Source organism: Phascolarctos cinereus, unplaced genomic scaffold, assembly GCF_003287225.1.
Source record: "Phascolarctos cinereus isolate Bilbo 61053 unplaced genomic scaffold, phaCin_HiC Scaffold_4;HRSCAF=312, whole genome shotgun sequence".
Taxonomy (NCBI): Eukaryota; Metazoa; Chordata; class Mammalia; order Diprotodontia; family Phascolarctidae; genus Phascolarctos; species Phascolarctos cinereus.
This window is the reverse complement of record NW_027555847.1, coordinates 249,013,579-249,037,049: the sequence shown is the minus strand read 5'-3', so window position 1 is coordinate 249,037,049 and position 23,471 is coordinate 249,013,579. Positions and strand designations below refer to the sequence as shown.

Sequence of the window (23,471 nt, the reverse complement as noted above, 5' to 3'; positions counted from 1 at the left end):
CGGGGGTAGAACTGTTGACGTTTCTTAAATGGATGGGAGACGGACGGGCCGTTTCCATCGGAACACCCACCCCTGCCCAGCCGGGCTTTGTGCCTCCTCGGTGCAGTAGGACGAGCCCGGGAGAGAAAGAGACACAGAGAGAGACGCGCAGAGAGAGGTAAGGAACGCCCCGATCAGACAAGTAGAAAAGGGGGCTGGGGGCTCGGGCTAGGTGAATGCCAGCTGCTGGTGGGGTGTGTGTGTGTGTGTGTGTGTGTGTGTGTGCGCGCGCGCGCGGGGGGGTGCGTAGGAGTGATTGTGCTTGTATGTGTGCGAGCGCGGGAAGTGGGGAGCACTGGTGCGTGTGCTAGGGGCTGAGTGTGGTGTGTCTGTGCTGCCCTGAGCAGGAGTGGGGTGGGTGTGTACCGTTGAAGGCGGGGGGAGTGAGTGTGGTGTGGGCGTGTGTGTTGTGTGTTGTGTCGTGGGGACCGCGCAGTGGGTGTGCTGTTGTGGGAGGAGTGTGGGTGGGTGTGTTGTGGAAGGAGGGGTGGTGTGTGTGTGTGTGTGTGTGTGTGTGTTTCATCAAGAGGCTATCAGCACAGTGGGTGTGTGTGTGGAAGGTGGGGAGAGGTGATTAGTGGGATGCAGTGATATGTGTATGTGTATGTGTTTGTGTAAGGTAGTTGGGGAGTAAGCGCGGTGTCTCTGCTGTAAATGTATTGCGAGGAGGGGGACAGAAAATGCGGGAGGGCTTCTGTAGGGGGAGGGAGCCACAGGTAAGCGGGTGGGAGGTGGGGTGGCTGGGCTGCAAACCCGTTCTCACGTTAGCAGATCACAGATTGTCGCGCACTAAAGAACCCAGGGGCTGACAAGCGCTTTTCCCCCATCTCTCATTCGACTGTAGACTGAGAACGAGGCTGGCGGAGGAGGGAGGGGGGTGGAGGGAGCGGGCCGCTGGGCCGACGGTAGTGCGCAGGCGCCAGGCGTGCAGGAAGTGTCCTCCGCACCGGCCTAAGATGCCGGGGCTCTTCACCTCGCGGCTGGTCGTCCCTTCCCCCTCCTTCCCCTCCCCCCCGCCGCGGGCCGTGGGGCTCTCCAGCATTTGGAGCCAGGGGTCGGGGGCCCCTGGAGTGCTCGGCTGCGCGCGGGCCGGCGGGCGAGCTCCAGCTCGAGTTCAGGGCGCCTCAGACGTCACGGGGCGGGAGAGGAACTGGGCTCTAGAAGCCTTTCCCGACTCCATCAAAGCCTGAGCCCTGGAGCGTGCGGAGGCGCCGCCGCCGCTCCGGGGATGGGTTGGGCCCAGCGCGTTGTGCCCAGTCCCCGGCAGGGCCCGGCCTCGGGCTATTCCGACGGCCCCTTCTTAGGGAGGCCTCCTTCCCGAGCCTCGGTTTGTGCTTTAGGGAAGGAAGGGAGAGCGTGCAAACAGACGTGAAACGGGCCTGAAATAGCCTAGGCCAGGGATCCAAAACCCGCTGTGGGCTTGCAGGCTGCCGGGAGAGGCCCTCGCTCCAAGCTGCCCGGGCCTGGCCCGCGCCCAGGACGCCGCCAATCCGGAGCGTTAGTGCAACGTCTCCAACCGAGGCCGCAGGGGGAAGGAGAGAAAGCGACGGAGTGAATTAATTTTCGCATCTTTTTTGGAAGCCTCGGGAAGCAGAGGTGGTTGGGGGTGGTGGGGGCGGGGTGGGAGAGGAGGAAGGAAAGTGTGGAGATCCGAGCTTTCCCAAGTATTTTCTACGATGTCGTTTGCATTTCTGTGGTAAAAATCAATAAAATATTCATGCAGAGCTTGTTATCCCCGCGAGGCGCTTTGTTGGCGGTGGGAGATGAATAAGACTTGGGGCCTCTTGCCTTCAGGGCTCTTAGAGTCTAGTAATGGAGATAAGACATCCTCTGGAGAAAAGTTAGGGAGCTATTCCAGGCGGTTCGTGAGCTGGGCTGCAAGAAAGGCCTATCCAGTGACTGACAGGTTTAGGGTAGCAGGATGGGAAGGATTTCCAGGTTACAACATGCATTTTCCTGGGGCTTTTTGGAAGATTTTCCCCTAACCCCTGACCTCCACTGCCAGGAGTCCTTAAAGCCAAAGGCGTATGTCAAAAACACAAACGTGCACGCGCGGGCGCGCTCAAACACACGCCCCTTCGAATTCACATCCCTGGACACAGAAACCGATCCTTCACAAACAGCATCTGAAGGAAGCCTTTCCAGCGTCTGATTTTTTAAGTACCCTGTGCAGGATACACAACGTTCCCCTGATCTTTTTTTTTTTCCCTTCTTATTTTCTGCCAGTCTTGTGTAGAAATCTCAAGGCTATACTTCTATTTGCAATACATTTTCATTGCTGCTAGTGAGCTACTGGGACCTCTCTGACGTCATAGAATTACGTTTAAAAATAATTTGGTGTATTCTTTTCAAGGGGGGAAACAATTAGGGGCCTGTACGGGTTGTATTTGCTGCCTCTTTTTACTCCCCTTGCTCCTTTGTTTTCATTAAGATTTGCAAGTTTTTGTGGAAACAAGTCCAGTCCCAGAGTGACCTCCTCTTCTTGCTGCCTTTGGAGAGAGGATGGCTGGATGACTGTGGTGGGCTTTTCTAAACGTGGAAAGGGTGCGACAACCTTCGAGAAGCAGGGGTAGAAAAGGCCTATCATGCTGAACTCACTAAGCAATTTCTGGGAATAGACACGATTACTGCTGACTGACAGTCTGGAAATGCAGTCACCTGCGGCACCCACAGGATGTAAGAGGATGGGGCATTTAATACCAGCATAATTTCTCCTGCCACAGAAAAGGACTGACTTAGAAATTAAAGCCAGATCAGCCTGCAGCTCCTAGGAGCTGGGACATGGGGCATTCAGGAGATAAAGATTTCACAAGGCAGGGGAAAAGACACTGAAGTTAGAGTGGGGAGACTGGGTTCTAGTAACCATGTAGCCTCCAACCAAGTCACTTCTCTCTTGTACCTCAGTTTACTCCTTTGTAAGTGGGGGTGGAATATAAGTGGAAGGGGGTATGCCAGATAATCTCTATGGTCCAACTCAAGCATTCTATATGCCACTTCAGAATGTCAAAAGATCCATGATTGTGAAATAATTATGATACCTGCTGATAAAGGACTTGGTTGTATTTGCTCTGACTCTCCTTTTTTTTTTTCTTTTACCCCTCCTTTATTTTTACTCAGAAAGCCAGTTTTCACTGAATACCCATCAATGTGGGTACATCCTAAACTAGTGAAGATTATAATGACTTCTGTGCCTCAGGGAACAATTAGATGGGTTGTTTTTGGTGAGGAGTCTCTCTGAACTTGGGCTGGTCCTCAGACAATGGACAGTCTACTACTAGGCCTTTAACCAAAGCCTTTCCAACTTGAAGGAACCTGCCAGAGTTTGCAGAACCTTCTAGAACCCAGGACCACCTCTATGCCACAAGTGAAACAAGGGAGTAGAATTTCTTTTTTTTTTTTAGGCAATTGGGATTAAGTGACTTGCCCAGGGTCACACAGCTAGTAAGTGTCAAGTGTTTTGTCTGAGGCCGGGAGGGAGTAGAATTTCAATGGAGAATCCTATAGTTTACTCCCCAATGGTTCAATGTTCATTAAAAAAAGTACTTACTTTTTATTATTGTACTAGGCACTAGGAAAGATACAAGAGAAGTATATAATTAAGTTCCTGCCCTCAAGGAACTTAGAATCTGGTTGAGAAGACATGACACATGCGCGCTAGAGTGCACACACGAAACAGAACAATTAGAGATAAATTTATCATCATCTCATAGGTCCTTAGAAATCATGTAGCTAAGTTCTACTTCCCCATCTTCCCATATTACAGATGAAGAAACTTAGTTCTAGAGCGGTAGAGTGACTATCCTCACTCTTGGTAAATGGCTCATCTGGGCTTTGAACTCAGGGCCTTCTGCCTTTATACCCAACATTCCACTGTGGTGTGCTATGCTGGGGGCTAAATTAAATTGTGGGGTGAAGACTCAGTTCTACAAGAGTTCAAGGAAGAGAGAGTTTATGGTCGAGTGGAAAGGATTTTTATGGAGGAATTGGAAAGCTCAAGGAACAGATAGGAAAGGAGACAAAGATATTCCAAGTTGGCCTTCAACAGAAGAGATATTGGTCTTACTAGAAATAAGGGAAAGAAGACCTTGTAGGAATAGCAGTGGGAGATTTGGTTGGATAGGTGAGGTAAGGCCAGGCCTCAGGCGATTATTTCTCTGGATTTAACCGTAGCTAATCTGGAGTGTGTCATTCCCTGCCTCAAGAAGCTTTTATAGCTCCCCATTGTGTTGAAGTTAAAATGCAAACTCCTCTATTTGGCATTTAAAGCCTTTCACAGCTCTGTTCCAGCCTACCTCTTCAGGCTTTTTGCACATAACTCTTTTTCACATACTACCACTCCATTTAAACTGCCCAGCTTGCTCTTCCATTTCCCCATACCCTTTTATAGTCTATCCTTCATGCCAGGAACACTATCCGTTCTCACCTCCATCTCTTCATCTCCCAGCTCCCTTGGAGGCTGAGCTCAGGCCTCCCTCCTTCAAGCAGCTTTTCCTCCTTCTCTGAAACCACCTTGTTTTATTTTGTATCTCTCCTATATTTACTTATCTCTGAACGTGTTACATTCCTCTCTACCTTCCTCTCTCCCCTCAGGAGAATGTAAGCCCTTTGAGGACAGGGGACTGTCTCACTTTTGAATTTATATGCCCAGCTCCTAGCAGATTGTAAGTACTTAATAAATGCTTGTTGACCAATTGAATATTACCACACACAATCACACACACACACACACACACACACACACACACACACACACAAATATTCTCCTGTTCTTATTGCGTATAACCACAGCCAAAAATTCTTCTTGCCTGATGGATTTATAGGTACAAATTAGGCAACCCGGTAGATCACAAGAAGGAGGTAGACAGAGCAATATTTCCAGGGGAAAATCAGTACTTTACATATTTAGCTCCATTCCCTGAAGAGTCCTTAAGGTTCATCTGCACAGTAAGCAGCAGAAACCAGTGCCCCTGTTGGACAGAGAAGATTGAGGATTACAGAAGGGAAAATTAAGGTTACATGGAGTCAATGAGAGACTCATACAGTCATTCATCAGAATTTTATTGGGCATTTATGACATACAAAGTACTATGCTAGGTGCTTTAGGGAATACAAAGCATAGAGCAAGTCCCTACCCTCTAGCAGCTTACAGCTTCATAGAGGTGATAAGACATACGCAAACAATTATGGTACAGTAAGAGAGGGACAGAGTTTGGAGGATGAATAAATCAACTCTGGCTTGTGGAGAAGTGGTATTCTGATGGCATTGAAGCTGGACCTTAAAGGCCAGGTAAGAATTGGACATTTGGAAAAGTAGGAAAGTACAACTTAGGCAGAGGGGAGCCAGAGGATCTCATGCCTATGTACCTCACCAGCAGACAATTGCCTTCATGTCCCTAGCATACATACCACCTAGGGGAAACCTTTACAATTGACCTAAGAGGACCTGATTTAAAGATTCAAGGAATACTGGAGAATTCCCAAATTTAGGGGGCAGGGCAAGGACCGGGAGACAAAAGGAGTAGCAGTAGAAAGAAGACCTGGAGAATACAGTATCATAGAAACCAAAGGAAAAGAAAATTTTAAGAGGAGGGGTGGTCACCTGTGTCAAAAACTACACAAAGGTCAAGGAGTGTGAAGGCTAAGACTAAGACATTGGATATGACAATTTGGAGAGCACCAATGAATTTGGAGGGAGCAGTATCTGGAGAGTAGGGGGCAGAGGCTTGATGTCAAGGAATTGGAGAGTAAGTGGGTGATGAGGAAGCAAAGGCAGTTAAGGGCAGAATACTTTTTGGGTTTTTTTTGTTTGTTTGTTTTTTTCTTTTTGAATTTTATTAATTTATTTTGATTTATCAACAATCACTTCCATGTGCTTTTGAGTTGAAAATTTTTCTCCCCCTTCCTCCCCCCCACGCTCCCCAAGATGGCACACAATCTGATATAGGCTTTACATTTACATACCCATTAAACATATTTTCACATTAGTGAAGTTGTAAGTAAAAATTAAAACCAATAGGAGGAACCATCAGAAAGATGAAACGGGCAGGTGCAGTGGATAGAGCATCGGCCCTGAAGTCAGGAGGACCTGAGTTCAAATCTGACCTCAGACCAAACACTTCACACTTACTAATTGTGTGACTCTGGGCAAGTCACTTAACCCCAATTGCCTAAAAAAGAAAAACAAACAAACAAAAAAAGATGAAACAAAACTCAACAGAAGGTAAAATAAGTGATAGTGATTCGACTTCCATAGTTCCTTTTTTGGATGTGGACAGCATTTTCCATCCTGAGGCCTCTGGAGATGTCTTAGATCCTCGTAATGCTGAGAAGGGTTCAGTTTAATAATATTAGTCATTGCATAACGTGGCTGTTATTGTGTACAAAGTCCTCTTGGTTCTGCTCACTTCACTCAGCATCAGACCATATAAGTCTTTCCAGGTTTTTCTGAAGTCAGCCTGTTCATCATTTCTTATAGCACAATAGTATTCCATTACATTCATATACCACAACTTGCTCAGCCATTCCCCAATTGATGGGCATTCTCTCAATTTCCAATTCTTTGCCACCACAAAAAGAGCTGCTATGAATATTTTTGTACATGTGGGTCCTTTTCCCATTTGTGTGATCTCTTTGGGATATAGCCCTAGAAGTGCTATTGCTGGATCAAAGGGTATGCACATTTTTGTAGCCTTTTGGGCATAGTTCCAAATTGTTCTCCAAAATGGTTGGATCATTTCACAACTCCACCAACAATGTATTAGTGTTCCAATTTTCCCACATCTTCTCCAACATTTATCATTTTCCTGTTTTGTCATGTTGGCCAATCTGATAGGTGTGATGTGTACCTCAGAGTTGTTTTGATTTGCATTTCTCTAATCAATAATGATTTAGAGCATTTTTTCATATGACTATAGATGGCTTTAATTTCTTCATCTGAGAACTGCCTGTTCATATCCTTTGACCATTTATCAATTGGGCAAGGGCTTGTGTTCTTATAAATTTGTCTTAATTCTCTATATATTTTAGAAATGAGGCCTTTATCAGAGAGACTGGTTGTAAAAATTCTTTCCCAATTTTCTACCTTCCTTCTAATCTTAGTTGCATTGGCTTTATTTGTGCAAAAACTTTTCAATTTAATGTCATCAAAATGATCCATTTTGCTTTTCATAATGTTCTCTATCTCCTGTTTGGTCATGAATTCTTCTGTTCTCCATAGATCTGATAGGTAAACTATTCCTTGTTCTCCCAGTTTACTTATGGTATCAGCCTTTATATCTAAGTCATGAACCCATTTTGACTTTATTTTGGTATATGATGTGAGATTTGGGTCTATGCCTAGTTTGGCAGAATACTTTTTGAAAAGGGGACAGTATTTTGAAAGTAGGATGGTAGTTTGAATGGATGGCAGGGTCAAGGGAAGAGTCAGGACTTACTCATGAATCCTAGGCTAGACCGTTGTCTAGGCTGAATCCTTACTCGTAGGCTAGTCCGTTGTCTCTTCTGGTACCCTTTAAAGCAGTAGATGAGGCTTACATACAATTTCAATGCTACCTAATTTTGGCTAGTCCCCAGGTATAGGTTGTCTCTAAAACAGTTGGCTCTAGGAAAGAGATTTGAAGGGAGAAGGGAAGAAAGGAGATTGCCAGAGAGATATTGTCATTGTGGGAGAGTCAGGAAGATCATTGGGCTCCTCCATCGGGCATTTATGCCCTTTGTAGTCTGTCTCCAACCTACCTTTCCAACTTGATCATCCACTTATCCTCTACAGGAGCTATCCATGTCAGTCAAATTGATTTTTATCATATAGAATGATTTTCACTCTCCTTTCTACTTAACTGAACTCTAGCCATCCTACAGGCCCTAAATGTAGTCTCCCCTTCATCACGAAGCCTTCCCTGAGAAGCCCACAGGGAACCCCTCCAGACTCCTATAGTACTCTTTTATTTTTGACCTACTCATTTTTTATGCATCAGATACTGCCTTAGTTACTTTCCCGTAATATTTTCTCTCCCTAAGGGGAAGGTGAGGGAATAAACATTTATATACTGCCTGCTCTGTGCCAGGCACTGTGCTAGGCACTTTTTAAATATCTCATTTGATCCTCACAACTACCCTGCAAAATAGGTGCTATTATTATCTTCACTTTATAGTTGAGGAAACTGAGGAAAATAGAAGTTACATAACTTGTCCAGTAACCTATTAACCACAGAAGTATATCTGAACTGGCATCTTCTTGACTCCAGACCGAGCACTCTATATACACTGCATCTTCTACCTGCCCAGCTAACCTATAAATTTCTTGAAGATAAGGACTATATTATCTTACTCAATTTAGTTAAATGTTTAATAAACATATGCCAAGCAATCTACTAGGCACTTTGAGCAATATAAAAATGAATTCAATACAGCTCCTGCCATCAAAGAGCTTATAGTCTGGTAGGAATCAAGCAAATATACAAATGAATATAATAAAACTAAAAAATATTGTGTGAATCATAAGAGATGCAAAATTCTATTGAGGTCTGTTAGAGTGAAACAGACCACATCTAGTTGATGATATCAGGAAAGACTTGAAGAAGAAAGTATCATTTGCTGTGGGCTTTGCAAGTATGGGTAGAATTTTGAAGATATAAATGGGGGAAAATATTCTAAACAGAAGGAACAGCACAAGCAAAGGTATGGAGGCAAGAGAGCAATAAGATTGTGTTTAGAGAGCATATCCAGCTTTGCTAGAGTGGCGAATACATGAGGAAGACTGAAATGATAAGCTAGGAACAGACGGCGGAGGCCTTGAATACTAGACTAATGAGTTTGAATTGTATTTGGTAGACAAGTGATTAGGAAGTTTTGAACAGATGAGTGATGTGACTTGTAAAAAGTAGTTGGAAATAGAGGAAGAGAAGAGTAAAAGATGACTTTGTAGTTTAAGCTTGAGTGACTGCCAAAATGGTGATGACAGAAACAAGTCAGGGGGAGAAGCCGGTTTGGGAAGAAAGGTGAGCTTTGCATTCCTTCTTGGTCTTTAAAACCTAGCTCAAATCATCCTCCTTCCCTTTAGTTTTCATTGATCCCCCGAGGAGAAAGTGATCTTTTCTTCCCCCAACCTTGTATAGCGCTTTATGCCTCTTTTGTACTTTTAGTTTATTCTATTCTATAATACTATTGTTAATATATTTGCTGCATATTTAGCACCCCCAGTTCACACTGGCGATGGCAGTTTGGGTCCCCAGAGAGAATGTTATTACTAGTATTTCTAGAGTGCTAGGGGTAACCTTGAGGGTGACTCTTCTAATCACTAGCTTATAAGCCCCCACTAGTGTGTTTCTGCTTGACAATCAGCCAGTAGACTCAATTCTTTAGCAAAGGTATTTACTCAAATGCTACAACAAAAGCGGTAGTTACAAAGTATTTTTCCCCAAAAAAGGAACACTCTCCCCCAAATGCACACTGAGTCCATGAGTTGAGGAGTGGATATAAACTTAGAGTATAGTGGTAGTGAGGCATTCACATAAAGAACACATGTAGCCACAGCAACTCACAACTCTAGAACTGCAGTCCTGATGTGCTTTCTTTCTCTGGAGAATCTTCATAATGTTTGCCTGAAGAGTGTGGTATTGGTGATAAGTTATGCCATTGTTCAAGACTTGTTCATTACCAGACAACGGGCTGATTTCTCACAGGGAATTGTGTCTCAGGTAGACAGTTCAGTTTGCTGCAGGGCTGGGTCAAATAGGTTGCTTGTCTACTTTGCCCATCAGTAGGTTGGCTGCTGCCAGAATGGGCCCAGTAGGTTGCTCTATTTTGGGGCAGCTCCTGCTGTTGCTGGATGGGCTATGACAGGCAGATCACTCAGCTGCTGAGCTCTTCTCAGGGTGTTCCATCTCTGCTGGCCAGGTCAATCCACAGGACTCCCTGGGCTTGTTCTTTGATGGGCAGCCACAGTCTTTCACTCCTGGCTCTGTTAGGTGGGACTGTGTTCTTTTCAGATGGAATGCTATTGTGCTCTTTCAGCTAAGGCAATGACCCTTAGCCTAGGGTTGGCAGAAGCATCTCCTTTCTTCCTTAGAATCTCAGCTGTGAGGTTTTTCACCTCCAGGCAGGAGTGGGGAAAAGTATAGATTCCCCTGTTCAACAATGCTTCCTGGTTCAGAGCAAGTTCCCTCAGTAATGGACTCCATGTTTAAGCTCATCAGCCTTGATTCAACCAATAACACTTCCCATATTACTTTTGGGTTCTTATTCAGAAGAATGTCTATGGATGAAATTGATTAATTTTGTGGCCCTTTAGGTAAACTTGTTGTCTTGCTAGCCTCTTCATATTCAACTAAGCTATTTAAGCCTAGAAACCTTTTTAATGTGTGGATTGTTTCTTCTTCATCTAAAAGGACTTCCCCTTTAAATTTCTGATTTTCATTTTACCCCTTTTGACTTTTAATTTTGCTAAGTCTCAACAGTCAGACTAATCAAACAATCTAATTAGTATTTTATTAAGTGCCTACTATGTTCAAAACACTGTGCCAAGTACTGGGGGTAAAAACAAAGACAAAATAAAAAGTAGTCCCTGCCCTAAGGAGCTTATAGTCTGTTTGTATGAGTAAGGTATATGTGGGTTTTTTTTTTCCTTTACGTCTCTCTCCCACCTTAGATTATCATCTCAATGAAGGTAGGCACTGGTCCATGTCATAATTATGATTGGGGCTCCTCCAGTATCTTATTTATAGTAGTTTGTTGAATGAATGAATTCTGTTTTGGACAGGTTTATATCATCCATACTTCTTTGTATTTCCTACAGCATCTAGTGGAAGGTAAGGGTTGATTAAATATTCATTGATTGATTTTGTTGATTAGCTGATAGTTCCTGAGGGAAAAGTTCATTGGTGGAGAATCTCAGTTGTGTTGCATGGTGGTGAGAGACTTAATGGAGTCAAAGGGGGTAGATTGGGTTTGCTTACTGAGAATCTGGTTCTTAAAAACTAGATTTTAAAGGGCAAAACTGTGTTTGAGTGAATCTCAACTCCTTGTCTTCCACCAGTCAATACACACCTATTTATTTACTGGATCTAAATGCCACATTCTGTGCTGTGAGTGGAGGGGCAGGGCTGGGGGATGGGAGAGACACAATAGGAGAAGATATAGCAACTGTCCTTGAGGAAAACACAACCTGACATGAGTAACACATATGAAGCAATTAGAGAACAGTACATGGCAGTATATAATTATGAGTGGAATTGTGTGACATAGATTCTAAGTGTCACCAGAGTTCAGGGAAGGGAGTTCAGTGTGGGCTAGGTCAAGGAAAACTTCACAGAGAGGTGACCACCCCATGAAATGTTTCCCTGGCTCTGGTTAAACCAACTTATTCTATTTGCTGGAATGGAGAAGTGATGTTTTTCCAACAGAAAACCATTCAAAGGGGGGGCCCTTGAGAATTCTTAGATTAGAAGATGTTCTCTGGGGAAGGAAATTCTTAATTAGGTCTAGATGATATCAAATAGGACCTAGGTGACAGTGGTTTGAGTTCCCTCCTCTCCAGTTGTGAGTCGATTTAGAGGTCCCTTGATTTGTGAGGTGCTACCCTAAATTCTGCATTGTACTGATGTCCCTTTCAATATGTTTTATTGTTTGAGAGAGGATAGAAGTGACTGTTGGGCAGTTATTCCTGGGAGTAAGAAAGGCTTAGATAAAGGATTCCACAAATTTATAGGAATAGGTAATGGATTGGATGGCAGAATCAGGATTCAGTAAGATCTCAACAGGCGAGACTGATAGACTGAAACTAACAGAATGAAATTAATAGGAATACATTTAAAGTCATGCACTTTGATTTTTAAAAATCAGCTATGTTATGCAAATACAGGATGGGTGAAACCTGAATTAACAGCAGGTCTAATGAAAAAGACCTCAAAATTTGAGTTGACTACAAGCTCAATATGAATTAACATTGGCTGATAAAAAGCTAATATAAACTTAGGCTTCATTAATGGAAGTAAAGCATCTGAACTAAGAAAGGCTAGAGTCCTATTGCTTTCTGTAGTGATCATAATAGTATGTTGTCTTTTGCCTGTACCACATTATAGAAGAGACATTGACAAGCTTGAGCTTGACCACAGCTTGTAAGAGGTCCTCAATACCTCATTTGAACAAGAGCTTCCTAATTGGTCTCCATGCTTCCAGTCTCTTTAGTCTCTAATCCATTATCCATCTTAATACCAAAATGATCTTTCTTTTTTTTTTGTTTGTTTTTTGTTTTTGGCTAGGCAATTGGGTTAAGTGACTTGCCCAGGGTCACACAGCTAGTAAGTGTCAAGTGTTTGGTCTGAGGCTGGATTTGAATTCAGGTCCTCCTGACTTCAGGGCTGGTGCTCTATCCACTGCTTGACCTAGCTGCCCCACACTTTCCTATTCAAGAATCGGGTGGCTCCTATTGCTTCTAGGATGAAATACAAATTCCTCTGTCTATTATTTAAAGTTCTTCACAGACATACATGAACTGATGCAAAGTGAAATGAGAAGAACCAGGAGAACATTGTGCATAGTAACAGCAACATTGTACGATGATCAACTGTGCATTACTTACTTATTCTCAGAAATACAATGATCTGAAAGACATGATGAGAAATGCAGATTGAAGCATACCTTTTTTTTTTTACTTCTTTTATTCTTGGATCTGTGTTTTGTAACATGGCTAATGTGGAAATGTTTTGCATGACTACACATGTATAATCTGTATCCAATTGTTTGCCTTCTCCGGGTGGGGGAGGAAAGGCGAAAATTTGGAACTCAAATTTTTTTTTAAATATTAAAGTTTTTTGTTTATATGTGATTGAGAAAAAATAAAAATAAACAACATATGTATTTTTTAAAATGGCTTGCCCATAGGTAGCAATGGTTCTAAAGAGGTAACTAAATCTTTAAAGAAAGTTAGAAAGGCATTATTACTATCAAAAAATAAATAAATAAAGTTATTCCCAGTCTGCCTTTAGCCTACCTTTCCAGATATTTCATATTACTCCCTTTCATATACTTTGTCCCAAAAAACCTTGTCTGCTTTTCTCTGAATCAAACCTCCTATTTCCTATTCATTTATACATTTGCTAGGGTTCTGTTCCATACTTGGAATGCACTCCCTGCCTGTTCATCTCCACCTCCAAGAATTCTTAGCATCCTTGACCTCCTATAGGAAGCCTTTTCTGATCCCTCTGATTCTTCTTTCTCTCAAATTATCTTGTACTTATTTCTCTGTATCATATCATCCTCTCACATTCCCCTCCACCCTCAGAATCTAAGCTCTTTGAATGCAGATTCTTTTTGCTTTGTCTTTGTATCTCCAGTACCTAGTACAGTACCTGGAACACAGTAGGTGCTTAATAAATGTGCATATACTTGAATTACAAAAGAGGACAACTAGGATAGTGACAGGCCAGTGTAAGAACCAGGGATACTTAGTCTGAAGAAGGGAAGACTTGGGAAAGGGGCTTGTAATGCTGTATGTAAAGGGTATATTTAGGGGCCATTTGACGAGGGAGTAGATGTTGTATGTAGCTCCAAAGGAATAGGATCAGGACTAATGAATGGGCATTGAAGTGAGGCGATTTTCCCCTCACAATAAAGAACTTTCTAACAATTAAAGCTGTCCAACAGTTGAATGAGTTGCCCTTTGAAATAATGAGTTCTCCATCACTGGAAATGTTCAAGCAGAAGTTAGATGAGCATGTGTCAGAGATGTCATAGAAGTCATTCCAGCATGAGATAGGAAGTCTGAGTAGATGGGCTCTTCCACCTCAAAGATTCCATCCTTTTCTGAATGGTCACTGAATCAAGGGAGGATTCCTGCAGGCAAGCTGTTCTGTGATTGGGATGAGAAGAGTCTCAGCAGTTAGGAAGTGGGAGGTTGAGTTAAAGTCACCAATGGCATGAAAGAATATAGAGAATAAAAGTCACAAAGGTATGGGAGTAAGGGCTTGAATTGACTCTTACCTGACTGGGGATCCTATGAACTAGAGAGTTAGGGGACATAAGAGAGATTAAAATAATGTAACCTTGGAAATAATGACTACTAATGCATCCAGGATTTGCCGTTTTGGAAACTCACGCTTCCTGGTCATGCAAGAAATATGGTGAAATAGAAAGGACATTGGATTCAGGAGTCAGAAGACCTGGGTTCTAGTCCTAGTTCAGTGACCAGTTCAGTGTGTGGAAGAGAAGTCACTCATTTTCCTGGGTCTCATTTTCCTTTTCTATAAAATGGTGATAATATTTGCACTAACCTCATTGGCTTTGTTGTAAGGATCAAATGAGGTAATATATGAACCTGCTTTGTAAATACTAAGTGTTTATTATATAATTTATCATACACATTTTATTTCTTCATTAAGTATTGATTATATGATATTATATATTATATTAATATTTAATCTATAATATAAACCATCATTGCTATGGTAGAAATGATTTCATTATAGTAACTGGGATTATAATAATCTTATGTATATGATTGTAGAAAGAGGCTTCCAGAGAAAGGGCAAGCAAAGAAGAATTAAAGAAATTCTGTTGATCACTTCTAGGAAGCTACAAGAAGTTCCCACTGTGCTGTGTTCTAGTCCAAAGTGAAGAAGGTTGGACTGCATAGCATACTGGGCCTTGCAGTCTTTAGTCCTGCACCTTGGATTTCAGAAGGAAAGAGGAGTTCATTTGATACAACCTCTGTGGCTGCTACAGCATTGATGAGAATGGCAAGCATGACCCTTACCCCTAGACAGGAGTCCAACTCTATCCCCTTTGGTTCTTGACCTGCGTAAATAAGCAGGAAGGAGAAAGGCAGGGCTTAGGAAGAGGGAAGCATTTTTTTTCCATAAAAGGAGGGGTCAAGAGATGAATGGGTTTATTATCTCTTTGAGATGAGCACAGAAAAATCTATACTGAAGGCATGAAATAGCAATAAAAATGGAATTTTTGCCAAAGCAAAATTAATTGAGTGAATCTCACTCTTGAAGCCTAAGCTCTGAGCTAAGGCTTATGAGTGCAATATGAACAGGACTAGCCCCTTTCTGGCTTTGTTCCCCCAGGGGTGATGCCTGCCCCCTACCCCTGAACATAGGCTAATTAAACAAGACAAACAGTGGCTCTGAGGCAGTCACTTTAGTGGTGACCTCTACCCAGTGTCTTCATCTAGCTCAATTAAGGAGCTCTCAGTCTCAGCTTCCTACAGTTAGCATCCACCCAAACCAAGGAGGCCCAAGGTTGGAGGCAAAAAGAAATAGTCACTTTGGATTCCCAGGTAAAACTAGGATTTATGAAAACTTTGTCCTTCTTCTATGTGAATTTCTATACCTCCAAAGAGTTCCATGAAGGTCTTAGGCTTCAGGGTAGTATCTTAGAATCTCAGAGATAGAAGGGTCCTCAGAGGCCATCACTCCAACCTATACCTCCATAATATATCAACAAGGAACCATCCTCTAGGGATGAATATCCAACTACTTCCAAAGACAACTCATTCCACTTTAGGACTGCTCTACTTCTTGGTGAGGCTTCTTTATATCAAGCATGAAAAATGACTTCCTGTAACTTTTTTTTACCCACTGTTCCTAGCTCTGCCTCCAGGGCAGAACAGAATAGATCTAATCCATCTTCTACAAGACAGCCCTTCAAATACTGAGGATGGCTATTTTGTCTGTCTCCCCCCACCTCCCCCCCGAGTCTTCTCTTCTCCAGATTAAACAGCTCCAGTTCCTGCTTTCAAACCTCGTGCACAATAGTCTCCCGTTTCTTCATTATCTTGGTCATCCTCTTCTGGAGGAGCTCTAGCTTGTCATGTCTTCCTAAAATGTAGCACTCAGAACTAAACCCAATACTTTAGATCTGGTCTGGCTAAGGCGGAGTGAGGCAGGAGGATTATCATCTCTCATTCTGCCTGGGATCACAGGGAAAAGCAGGATAGTAAACAGCATCAGTGCTAAAACTTTTTGGTCTCAGGGTTCCTTTACTGTCTTAAAAATTATTGAGGACCCTAAATATAGAGCTTTTATTTTTATGGATTTTACCTGTTGATATTTACTGAACTAGAAATTTTAAAAAATATGAAAAAAGGACCCCTGAAAAGGACCTCAGATCATACTTTAAGAATGGCTGGTGCATTGCATGGATAGCTGGCCTTAGAGTCAGAAAGAATGGGGTTCAAGTTCTGTTTTTGACACACACTGGCTGTATCACTTAACCTCTCTCTCGGTGCCCCAGGTAATTCTCTAAGACTATAAGATACAAATCAGGTGTCAGATCTGCATTGGTAGATGACATTCCATCCTTGAGAGATCCTTATGCCCATGAGAGCAGAAATCTGGTCCCATCAAAATCCCATTCACTTTGTGACTACCACACTATACTGTTGTCTGTTTTTTAATTGATCTCATCCTATGAACTAATATTTGTATCCCTAATGTTAAGCAGTGTTTGCCACTTAGTAGGTACTTAATAAATGTTTATTGACTGACTAAAATCCCCAAGTCTTTGTTTTTTGTTTTATTTTCTTGCATGAACTGTTGTCTACCCAAGCTTTTTCCCATCTTGTACTTTCGCAGTTAATTTTTTGAACCCAAGTGTGGGACTTTATTCCCATCAGATTTCTTAAGGAGGCATTGTAGTGTTGTGAAGTGGGGGAAAATGGATTTGGAGTCAGAAGACCTGGGTATGATTCCCAGCTTTGTCACTTCCTATATATGTGTGACCTTGGGCCAGACACTTAACCTGAGGCAGATAGGCATCAGAGTAGATAGAATCCAGGAAGACCTGGATTCAAAGCCAGCCTCAGATATTTACCAGCTGTGTGTCCCTGGGCAAATTATATAACCCCTATGCCTCAATTTCTTCTTCTGTAAAATGAGGATAATAATAGTACCTACCTCCCAGAGTTGTTGGGGGACCAAATGAGATAATGTTTGTAAAGCACTTAGCCCAGAGCCTGAAGGTGCTTAATAAGAGCTATTTCTTTCCTTCCTTCCTTCCTTCCTTTCTCTTCAGCTTTCTCATCTATAAAATGAAGGAATTGGAGTAGATGACCTCTGAGGCCTCTTTAAGCTCTAAATCTGTGTTCCTAAATTCCATCTTATTAGATTCAGCCCATTGTTTATGCCTATTGAGTTCCTTTTGGATCTGACTCTATGATTCATCCCTTCCAACTCTGAATCACCTGCAAATTTGATAAGCATGCCATCTAAGTCCTCATTCCAATCACTTATTAAAATATATAGATATAGATATAGATATATAGATAGATAGATAGATATATGTATGTATGTATGTATGTATGTATGTATGTATGTATGTATTGACTAGCACAGGACCAAGGACAGATCCTTGGAATACTTCATTCCCCGCAGGTTAATGAGTCTGGACTTTCAACCAATTCTTGATCCACTCAACTATACTGTCATCCAATTCACAGTTTTCCATCTTATCTACAAGGATAGTAATATGAGAGGTTTTGTCTTTGGTAGCTTTTTGTTTGTTTGTTTCCTTGTTTGCATGGAGAAAAGGGATCAGTGAGTCCTCCAGGTAGAGAATGAGGCATGGAATCCTGTGCCTTGTAATTATTTTTTTTTAAATTATGTAAATTCTAGTTTTAGCCCAGATTGACTGCCAACCAATTTTGATCTAACCCAGGAAAAGTTTGGTTTGCAAATGGTTGTTGTACTCCTTCCCTTGGATGGTACCCTTGCAAAGTGGTCTTTTCTGTAGCTTCACCACTGATACTCTTCCCCCACTCCCCCGTCACCCCCTTCCACTACCATGGTTAGACAGGAGAGGTGAGCATGTATTTGTTACTTAGGAAAGCAGACAAGAGACTGGTAGATGTGAGAGGGTGGAAATCCTACCTCCTCTTCCCTGGAACCTTCTACTTAATGGACAGCCAGCTCCTGCCAGCAGAGGAGAGGGAGTCATCCTGAGCTTTCTGAGTCCTGAGGCAGAAAGATCAAATATATAGTGAGAAGCAGGAAGCTGGGAGGTAGTATCCTGGAATAGTCCAAGGTGGGTGAGGTTAATGAATTCACACAATTTCCTCTGCCCCCTTTGATGCCTGCCCTCTAATTTCAGGGTTCTAAATTCAAACCCCTACCACATGGCCCCATTTCAGTCCCTTATCTTATACCAGCAGCGACAATCAGATTGCTGGGAAGGAAAAAACAATCTGCTTGATTGACAAACAAAAAAAAAAACCCCCACCACATTTTTGCACAAAAGGAGGGAAGGGGAGGGAGCTGGCTAGCTTGCTGTTACTGAAGGGGCTGCTTCTGCTTCATCCCCCTTCCCTAATTCTCTACCCCCTCCCCCATCTCTCTCTCTAGTGCTGACAGCACTTAATTCTACCAGCCAGACACCCTGTGTTCTGACTGGCTGAGTTCAATGTCAGGCACTCAGCAGCGAATGTCATTGTCAGCCCTGTTGTCTTTGCTACTACAAGGGCTGCAGTGAGCCCCTTAAGGAACATCAGAGACTGGTATTGAGGAATGCTTTGGGAAAATCTGTCGTCTTGGAATTACTGCCTTCTTCATGCCTGTTCCCTCCCTCCTCCCCTTCCTCTCTGCTTCCTCCTCCTAGCCCTTCACCCCCACAGCTGGCTGACTGCATATTAGGCTGGGACAATGTAGGAACAGTAAACAGCATTGGAGAGGAAGCTGGGGCCCATCAGGTAGCAGAGAAAGACATTGGATCCAGAGGGAGCACGGCAGAGAAAGCAAACAAACAAGGCTTTGTGAGGTAACAGATTGGATTCTTAGAAGGGAAGTAAGGGATGTATGTGGGGGAGGGGAAGGCAGACAGGCTACTAGGATGAAGCTGAGGGAACTGAGAAAAAGGATGGGAGAGGACACAGTTGAGTGCCAAGTGGACACGCTGAGAGCCTTCAGGCCAGAGGTATCTGCCCCATCACCCTTCTAGGAGTGGGGGGGAGGGTCACTCCTAGGAGACAGACAATTGAAAACCTCCTTCCCCTGAACTCACCACTCCCCGAAGAGGATGTCAGGCAGGCAACGAAGACCCTTGGCTTCTAGTTTTCCTCCTTTTCCTAAGTGACCGGGCATGACCCTTCATTTCTTAGGGCCTCAATTGTTTTCACAGTGTCCTGGAACAACCAGGCTACTGCCCCTAGGTTAGAGTATTTCTGGGCAGCTTTGGGGTTTAGCTGAGTCTCTGGGATTGATCATTTCTCGAGGCTGCAATGCCTGGATTTGAGACTCTAAACAGAAGAGAAACCAAGGTGAGCTGAAAGGGGGAAAGAGATCTCAGTTGTGAAACTTAAGTCAGATGTATAAACATGAAGAAAGGAACCAGCTCTGATGAGCTTTTCAGCCTTCCTCAGGTAGTGCTCTAGCTCAGGGAGCTAAATAGTGAGGGAGCAGATGATCTCTTCCTGTGGACAGCTAGGCTGGGTTGGGGGAGGGAGTGAAAGAATGGGAAGAGGAGCTATTGAAATGTCCTCAGGGAAGGAAAAGACTTAAATTCTGGAGGTTGAACAAGGCACCAGCCTGCCAACCTCATGATTTCTATCAGGATACCGTCCTCTACCCATCCTAAAGCACCAGTGCAACCCACTTCACTGCCCCACCCCAAAAGACTGCAAGTGGGTCTCTGAGGTATCTGAGTGGAAAGACATCTATGAGAAGCAGTCAGGCCTGAGAGGCAGGCAGAAGATGTAGCCATATTCACACATCTCCTCCCCTAAAGTCATTTCCTTGTTCTAGGAGCTGGGCTCTCATTTTTGATGTAGAAGAGAAGGAAAAAATATCCTCCCTGAACCTAACCTCCTCATTTCCTGCCCCAGACTTTCTCTCGTGGATGACATTTCATTCCCTTCCCTGCTCCAATGCTAGTTTTGGACATCCCCCCCGCAACTTTCTCCAATCCTATTCTCTTTGTAAATGTAACGATAATCCATTGGGCCCAGAGGATCTAGAGCACCCTTTCCCACTAAGGGCCACAAACTGTGGGCTCATTCAGAGGGGCTTAAATCAAAGGGGAACTTGGATGCTAAAGAGAGGGTTAGGTCCTTTCTTGTTTTTGTATCTTTATACCTCTACCCCGGAGTCCTGGGGAAAATCATTTAATGCTTGGGTATGGCTCAAATGTAGGGTCTCCCTAAAACATAGGAGAAAGGTATTCAATGTACATTACATATGGACAGTGATGTGCAGGCAAATGTTTAATTGTACTGAAAAAATATTAGCTCTCCAAAAGAAAAAATGTACCCATGACACACTTTTAAGCTTAATCGGCATTATTAACATTTCTCCATCACTTTCACAAAATAATAAATCAAGCCCTGATTTGTAGTATTTGATGTGTTCCAAAGTATAAATGCTCACAATAAAAATTTAACCATCAGCTGGAGCTGGATCCAGCATGTAGGTATAGGGTGTAGGAGAGCTGTTTGTATGTTTCACATACAAAAAATGCTGAAAACATGAAAAACTCATAAGCACTCATTGAGAAAGACTTTAAACATGAAGCAGTATCCCATAACTCTTATTATACTTCCCCAGGAGGTTCATACTTAAATCATTAAACCACCAGACAGCAATTTCACCTTCATCTCAGCTCTGCATTTATCTGAGCAACTCCCTCCAGGTCCATTTCTTCTGGCAAGCCAGGGAAGGCATGGCTTGGGCTCTTCTCTGGTCATCTTCTCTGAAAGGGCATAATTATAGAAAATTCCTGTTATCAGTGAACTCTGATGGAAGAACCCAGGAGTTCCCACACTCCAGAGGCAGCCATTCTTGAAAATAGCTTATCTCATGATCACTGTCTGGTCACCTGTGTTCAGAGAAAAGAATACAAAGCAGAAGAGGCAGCCAGAGAGTTGAGGTTTTTGTTTTTGTTTTTTTGAGAATTGAGGTTTTTAAGGATGACCTAAACAATACATCTGCTCATTGCCATGCTCAAGAAGCCTTCATAGTTACTGGAAATATAGGGTAAGGAGCCCCCCCGCTTCCTTAGGAGAGGTCTAAGGAGAGGTTTGCATAGTCCACACACTCCACAGATAGGAGAGAATGCCAGAAGGCAGACCAACTCCTTTTGAGGTATACTGAGGGGGCTCTTCCAGGCTCAGTAATTAATCTTCTTTGACTTTCTCTTTCTTCATCTTCCCACCCAATCCCCCAGTCAAGGAAACCAAAAGACTATGGCAGCTAGGTGGTGCAGTGGATAGAGCCCTTGCCCTGGAGTCAGGAGGACCTGAGTTCAAATTTGACCTCAGACACTTACTATCTGTGCAACCCTGGGCAAGTCACTTAACTCTGATTGCCTCCAAAAAAGAATAGGAAAGAAAAGAAACCAAGGGACCAATAAGGGAATTATTTCTTCATTCAAAAAGGCAAATTCTTCATCAGTGAACCAGGTTTGACACTGAAAGTGTTCCGGGGAGCTTCAGGTCAGCTCCATGCATGCTTCCTTGGCTGGCTCCCCACGCATGCTCCACACACTAGGATTTTCTCTAGCCAGAACAGTGGAAGGTCCTCTGATTATACTCTCACTAGTTAAATATTTGGTATCCTCATGGAATTATCTGGGATGTTTGGCACTTTTGGCACATTCCCAGTTCTAGAAAGTTCTCTGGGAATCCAAGAGGCTAAAGTACTGTTCTTTCAAGTGCCTTGCCATAAAACGTTTCCATGGAGCACACAGGAAATACTCTTTAATGGTCTTCTAAATGCCATGTACAGTATCTAAGCAAAAGTCCATTTGGCATTGTTGTTCAGTTATTTTAGTCATGTCCAACTCTTCGTGACCCCATTTAGGGCTTTTCTTGGCAAAGACTGGAATGGTTTCTGATTTCCTTCTCCAGCTCATTTTACAGATGAGGAAGCTGAGACAAACAGGGTTAAGTGACTTGCCCAGGGTCACAAAGCTAGTCAAGTGTCTGAGGATGGCTTTGAACGTAGGAAGATTAGTCTTCCTGCCTACAGGCCTGGTGCTCTATCCACTGCACCACCTTGCTGCCCCCCATTTGGCATAGCTTATAGATAATCCCACAATTAACAGTCTTTTACATGGGTCAGGCCTACCATTGCTGATGGGTCTGGAGCTTACAATTACCTAATCAGATACGAAATTATGCAAATTCAACAACCAACTAACATTTTACAAACCTTATAATAGGTCACCACCTACCTAGTACTTATGGGGGTCTGCCCCAAATGAAACAACTAGAAAAAAAAAAGTAAAATATTTTTAAAAAACAAACAAACCAATCTTTCCTTCTCAGAATGAAAGTCTGGTCCCAAATGAGCTTCCACATCACATGGAGTTTTACCAGCATAGATTAATAAGAACCTTTGCTTGACTAAAAGTTGCCCCTCTTCTTCTGGTGGGAAAATAAACTGTTGGGGGCAGCTAGGTGGTGCAGTGGATAGAATGCTGGCCCTGAAGTCAGGAAGACCTGAGTTCAAATCTGGCCTCAGAGCAAACACTTGACACTTACTAGCTGTGTGACCCTGGGCAAGTCACATAGCCCCAATTGCCTTAAAAAAAGAGAAAGACAGAGAGAGAGAGAGAGAGAGAGAGAGAGAGAGAGGAGAGAGAGAGAGAGAGAGAGAGAGAGAGAGAGAAAATAAACTGTTCTAGGTGGAAATTTTCTTCTTTGGATTCTCTTTTGTTTTTGTTTTGTTTTTTGGTTGGGCAATGGGGTCACACAGCTAGGACGTGTTATGTGTCTGAGGCCGGATTTGAACTCATGTCCTCCTGAATCCAGGGATGGTGCTCTATCCAGTGCGCCCCCTAGCTGCCCCTCTTCTATGGATTCTCACAGCAAATCGGGCAACCCATACATTTCTTTCAGTTGATCCCATGTCAACCCACAAAGTAGTCCAAATGGTGGCCCTAACAGAAATCTGTGGAGGGGTCCCTGAAATTCTTAGGTCATTTAATTTTTCTCCAGTGGATTCCTACCAACATGAAGGGAAATCTACGTGGAGGCCCAAACTCACCCAAAGGTAAGACAAGCCAGCTTAGCTGAAAAAGAAAGCATATTCAAGTAATTCCTGAGCATATGTGAAGATCTTAAAAATGTATGAAGCACTTGAGAATGATTGGAATCTGCACCTTGGATCCTGGATGAGTTTCCTAAGGATAAACAACTGTTAGGCCCAGGAGAGTCAAGGGCACCCTCTCGCAGTAAGACTCTCCCACTAAAACCCTCGCTTTGGCATTATATGGACTGGGTTCAGTCTTAGCGGAGCCCAGCCTCTGAACAGAAGAGTTAGGTTGTTTCTCCTTCTTTGCCTCATTGTTGCAAAGAGGATGCTCTGCTCCCAAGCCCTGGACACCTCATCCTGGATCTGAGGGGCTGGTTCCAATCAACCCCAAGTATCTAGTCACTTCTTCAGAGCCCTGTGAATGTTTAGGATTCATCTGAATTTTTTTTTCTTTATGAGCTAAGCCTGATT

General features: G+C 43.2%; 1 protein-coding gene across 4 annotated transcripts in view; it reads left to right on the top strand.

Annotated features, from left to right (window-relative positions):
- Positions 1 to 23,471, top strand: part of RAI1 (retinoic acid induced 1) — a 313,777-nt gene continuing 290,306 nt past the window's right edge. For 3 of the 4 annotated variants that reach the window (XM_020967339.2, XM_020967328.2, XM_020967329.2), the window contains exon 1: positions 1 to 157. The gene's annotated coding sequence lies outside the window, so the exon portion shown is untranslated. Of the gene's footprint in view, positions 158 to 18,818; positions 18,946 to 23,471 lie in introns of those variants that run through there. The other variant, XM_078152975.1, reaches the window with a different exon arrangement.